Below are 6,084 nucleotides of genomic sequence, written 5' to 3'. Positions count from 1 at the left end.
TTTTTTTTTTACAAAGCTGGTTGTATGTAGAAGTTACCTTAGATTAATGAGGACGATACCCGTTTCGTTTTGGCTGTTGTCCGACTGGCGTGAGTGGTCCAATACTCTTTCTGTAACCAATGTAGACTGTTTTGCAACATTGTTAGTTTGTTCTGTAACGCAAAGTTTTTGTTTAATACTGGTGGCAATTATTACCTTTTGTGAATGCATTTTTCTCAACTCTGTTGCTACTGATGTAACCTTTCTAATTAACCTTTCTGCAACATTGTTCGAGCTCGAGACACCATGTCCAAACATTGTATGAATCATGTTTCATCACCTTTCTGATTAACAGACCAGTAGCCAACGACAACAACGACATTATCAATCCTCCTTTTGACAACATCAAAATCTCAACTAATGAAAACACAAATATAAAAAAAAATACATGGCCTTAAAACAGAATTGAAGCAAGAACCCTATCAAGAGCACTTTGGTGACCTGTTGTAATTGATACAATATAATCTGCTCGATCATAAATATCTTTAACCTACAAAATGCCATGTTAACACTATAGAAACTTATATACTTGTCATATAATAAACCAGGTCAACCCTTTTAGCATGAAAAAACGCTATGTAGGATTAAGGTTAACAAAATCACCCTCACCCACAACCATATAATCAAAAAAACTATCTACTAATTATAAGCATATAAAAAGTTACAGAAGAAATACCAGCAACTAATGGAGACGGTAGCAATAACGAGAATGTTACACAATACATGCTACACACTAAATGCTACACACTAAATCCTTTGAGAGAGGAAGGATTAAACAATACATTTATATCATTTGAACTACAACTAAATGCTACACACTGACCATGGCAAGAACCGCTCTTCATTTTCGATATAATGTACCAATCCAATTATTTTGTTGCCAATACTCCAAGCCTTTGTTGAAATATACTGTCCCACTCATCTCAGTACTACCAATAAAATGCCCACTTTTATTAGCCTAAAAAACATTCATTATAAATCGGTAACACAACACAATGAATGAGTAAACACTACTTAACAAAGATCAAATACATAACGATGAGTTTCTATATTTCTGCTTAATTTCTATAGTCCGCAGTACCCGAGTCCATAGCACTTGAAGATTTATAACATATACAAATCATCCCCTGATCATTTTTGTTAGGAAGCTTGATTCAAGATCAAATAAAGTGATATGAAGGATCAACATATTTGTTGATATATATTCAGCGATATTTATGTTTAATTACATTGGATGGATCCGTATATGCAATACACTAATGTACATTAAATATGGCATCGTTTAACTAACAACTTGAACCCGACCTGATATTTTCTCCGTTAATCCTTTGCATTCAATCTGTAAAAAGGTGGGGTAATTGTCATGTTAGTTGGGTGAAGTTGACCCATTAAACACTCATACCAAGTTTTTGGTTGTAGATATCAAGTTAGTTTGAAGAAAGAAAAAAAAAACAATGAACTTGATTCCAACAATAAAGTTAGTTGGTCAGCCATAAAACAACCCTAAACCAATTATATACAACGTTAATATTCATCAATAAATACAATGTTAATATTTATCGAGGTTCGGGGGCGATAAATGGATGATGAAGGACCTGCTAAGGTACATATTTATATTTCATATGTTTTAAACAAAATATTTTTGCCATAGTCGTATGAAAAATTCTTAATTAAGCATGATAGTACAAACCTCAAGCCTCTGGTCGATCTCTATCCATTCAAACATAGAAAAATCCGTTACCCACAAGATAGAATGCTTGGACTACAAATCACACAACAATAAAATACAGTCCTTTAAAATTCTCACTGACATTAAATCGAACACCTTGAGTGCAACAAAAAAGCTTCGAAAATCTTAAAATAATTTATTAGAACAATTTACCTGACTAAACCGAAACACAAGAATCCTTACACCTTCAAATCATTCACACTTGAATCTACAGAAAATTCAAGTCGCATAAAGTTGTATCAAATTTAATCGAATGAATGATGTGTCGATGAATGTACCTGGATGAAAAGAGATTTTTGATCGAAGCAAAAAGAAGATGATCGAAGCAAAAAGAAGATGATCAGATTTTTGATATGTTGATGAATGTACCTTAAACGAAGAGAATACAAAAAGAAAATGAGAGAATGATCGAAGCAATATATGAATCACAGAACCTAAAAATCTAAACAAAAAAGATGAAATACTCACCAGTGCGATTGATTTGTGTCGATTGAATCTGTGGTATGAGTAGAAAATCACCCCTAATTTTTGGTATGGAAGCCGTGTGTTTTTTCTACTTAGGGCTAATTTCGTCTGATTAGATCTAATGCTAAGGATTGTCACGTGATTAAGGGAGGAATTAGAAATGGATGGCTAGGATTAAAGGTGGTCAACAAATTGAATGGCTAGGATTTAATAATTTTGAGAATTGTCACTAAATTGTGTGTTTACTTTAATATATAAAGAGATGAATGAATGTAGGTTTTTTAATTTTGTTGGGCCAAACTTACTTTTAATGTTATTAGGCGAAACCTATTTCCAATTGTTAAACTCATTTAAAAAAATTCCATATAAAAATTACTCCGTATTTATCTATAAACCTAATGCATAATTTACGTTAAATATATCTCTGCCTTCACTACCAAACGCATGTCTGGCGCTGTCACCGCCGTTACCGCTGGCCGCCGGCCGCTGGTGTTAAGGGCTTCTTCTTTATTCTTTACTGAACTCCCCTATTATTATCAAAAATTCATTTATCACCATAACCAAAAACCTAGAATTCACCAATTACCAAATCAAAATAAAAACATATCAAAAATCTGGAACCGCTATAATCCACTTCGTTTATCTTTTCTGTGATTGTGAACAATATTTGTTGATGTGGATTGGTGACGATTTAGTCGCAGAACAACCATTAACGTACTACCACACCCCACTTCGTTTTCCGGCAAGCAACCACCAACGCACCACTACACTCCGCTTCATTTATCTTTTTACGATTGGTTTAATTCCGGTGGTTGTTGCCATTGGTTCAAATCCAGTGGTGGTTTCCGGTTTATATCTGATGATGGTTTCCGACTTCTTTGTTGATTGTGTCATGTCGTCGACTTGATTTCATTCTGTTCTCGAAGGGTTGTTTGTTTCAAGTGCACATATTTGGGTTTGGTTTAAATCAATTTCAATGACCAACAAATTGAGATGATGTAGTTGTAAAATAAAATCGGTTTACAAATCTCACGTGGTTAGGAATTTCTAATTTTTTGTACTCGATTTGTGGAAAAGAAGGAACTTTTTATTTTTCAGATCTGGTTATAGATTCAAAATTTTTTTATTTTCGTTGCATGAGTTTTTTCTTTCGCTCCCTTTGATTCTCCTTCTGTCTCAGGTTGCGAGTTTTTTTCGCCGGAGTTTCCTTGAAAAACTGGAGTTTTTTGGCCGGAAACCAAGTGGCCGGTTGCAGTAGGTTGATGGTTGCGGTGAGCTGGTGGAGGTGGTTGATGTGTGTGACGACCCAGAAATTTTTGATCAAATTTAAACTTAATCTTTATATGATTTCGACACGATATGCAAAGTCTGAAATGTTGAGTCTCAAAATTTTCGAACTATTTTAACATAATCATTTACCCTGTGACTATTCCGATGATTCATGAACAACTTTTTGTGTATATATATATATATATATATATATATATATATATATATATATATATGAATATTATTCGTAAATATATAATAATATTAAATTTATTGTTTAAAAATATATAATTAGATTTATCATTTATGTAATAAAATTTGTTAATTAAAATGTATGTATGTATGGATATATATATATATATATATATATATATATATATATATATATATATATATATATATATATATATATATATATATATATATATATAGTATATTGAAAATGAATGATTTCGGACCTAATTAGTAAAAGTCAGAAACATTCGGTTGACATTTCTTTAATGTTCATATAGATCCAATACATGTTTATGAAGATTTAAAATAAAAGTTGAACTGTAAATCGATTACGAAGATTTTAGGTTTGATAAATATATTTTTTTACCTTTTTAGGTTAAATGTTAGTACTCCGTACATATTAAATGGAACAAAAATAAATATTAGACGAACCTTTTTGATCAGGTTTCAAACAGTTAATGACCAGAATAAATAAATGGACTTAATTTAAAATTTTGAGATTTTTAGGAACACTTTTATATAATAACTGTTTAGCAATGGGCACGATACTCTTCCCGAGAAAAGTGTCGGCACTATAATCTAAAACTTAGGCTGCTATGTTCTCATCTACACGTTTAAATTTTTATGAAATGTTAATTATTATTATTATATTTAAATATTAAGTCACTATCTAATCTCTACATTACATAACATATTGATTGATTACTGTATATGCAAGATTCCTAATTCATTATTGCTTTTGTTTTCAAACTTCTCCACTATCTCTTGTTAATATATACATATCTGTATTATTATAATTAAATTGGACTTATTCCATCTTTCTATACTATCTATCTATTCGTTTATATTATCTATCTATTCGTTTATATATATATATATATACATAATACTTGCAAGGTCTAAATCATCACTCACTTGCAACTTAAATCCACTAGGCCATATTTCTTTCTCACCTAGTTCCACAGCCGGGTTATTCTCTATCATCAAACCATCACCATAACCATACCAACATCGACCACACCTAGCATCTGCAACTCGAACCTTTGTTTCTGCTATTCGAATAACCCTAATAAAACTACCATCTCTCTCTTGTTGAAAAACCGCCATCAAACACCTCCATCAAACTACCACTGCTGCAACTTCTTCTTTGCAGCTACTGCTACTGCTCGAATGCTGTGTAGTCTATTTCTAATTCGCTGTCGTAAACAACCCACAAAATCAACAAAATTCCACTCAATAACCATAACCATCAAAACATACTATTGCTATTTTTTTTTTTTTCGTGCTGTTATCATCAAGCCAAACACACCACAACCGCACTCTAGATCACCTTCATCGATCTCTCAGATTGTTATAATCAAAGGCTGCTGCACGTCGTTACTTCGAGCTACTATTCTTTTCTGCTCGCAATCCCAAATCACCACCTCGTCGACTTCAACCCAAACCGAAACCCACATGGGTGTTGTTGCTATTCGGTTGTTGCAAGCGGTTTGAATGGTCCAAGATCGCCACCTCCTTTGCTTCTTTCTTGCTACTTGTCGATCACCAAAATCACCATCGACAATTATAACCTGCAGCCATTATATCTTTCTGTCTGATACAGCCCAAAACCGCGAACCACTTGTTTTTCCTGCTGCTGCTATTACGTTTTTAATTTTTCTGTTAAGCAGCCGCTATAAATTGAATATACAGTCGCATAAAAGATTACAACTCAACTGCTTGTACGTGTTCCTTCTTTCTGTTGTGGCCGGCAACCCTAAAATAAATAACCCCACCCATTCAACTTATTTAAAGGTATAAGTATTCCTAGTATAAACCGGGTCTAGTAACGATGGATTAATTAATATCCAAGTGGAAGCATAAAGCTCAATTAATTGGGCTAACCATTTAGATCAATTCAAAATAAATGGGCCGTGAATTGTTGGACCACTGTTGGACTGCCATACTCTATTTCCTATTTGGGCCGAACCCCATTCTAAATGGGATAAATCATAAGTGTGATCTTATGATGAAACTGAATACGATGATTATGTTCATTGAATATGAGGATCACGATTAGTTGATGATGTGATTAGGATAATAACATACAGTGAATTGATGCTATGATAATGGTGGTAATGATAAAAGATGATGATAATGTTAAATGATTATACGATGATGAAATGAATATTGTAGAAGAAGTAGCAGCGGAAATAATATGGGTTAAATAGAATTGGTGTAGGAATTAAAACATAAATGTTTGAGCAGAGGGATGGATGGGCGTGTTATTAGGTTAGCGGGAGGTTGCGGGTTCAAACCCGGGCTTGGGCATTCTTTTATTTTTAAGGCTACTCCTTTGAGGTAGTTAT

General features: G+C 33.1%; 1 long non-coding RNA gene across 1 annotated transcript; it reads right to left on the bottom strand.

The window, feature by feature from the left end:
* Positions 1-317: 317 nt before the first annotated feature.
* LOC139844605 (uncharacterized) lies at positions 318-2,138 on the bottom strand. The gene is made up of 4 exons (XR_011758026.1): positions 2,047-2,138; positions 1,922-1,976; positions 1,730-1,801; positions 318-1,378 (listed from the first exon to the last, which is right to left on the bottom strand). It is a non-coding gene; the product is annotated as an uncharacterized lncRNA (long non-coding RNA).
* Between the last annotated feature and the right edge of the window lie 3,946 nt (positions 2,139-6,084).

The sequence above is a fragment of the Rutidosis leptorrhynchoides genome, chromosome 4 (genome assembly GCF_046630445.1).
Source record: "Rutidosis leptorrhynchoides isolate AG116_Rl617_1_P2 chromosome 4, CSIRO_AGI_Rlap_v1, whole genome shotgun sequence".
NCBI lineage: Eukaryota > Viridiplantae > Streptophyta > Magnoliopsida > Asterales > Asteraceae > Rutidosis > Rutidosis leptorrhynchoides.
Note: the sequence above shows the minus strand (reverse complement) of the source record. Positions and strands in the feature narration are given on the sequence as shown.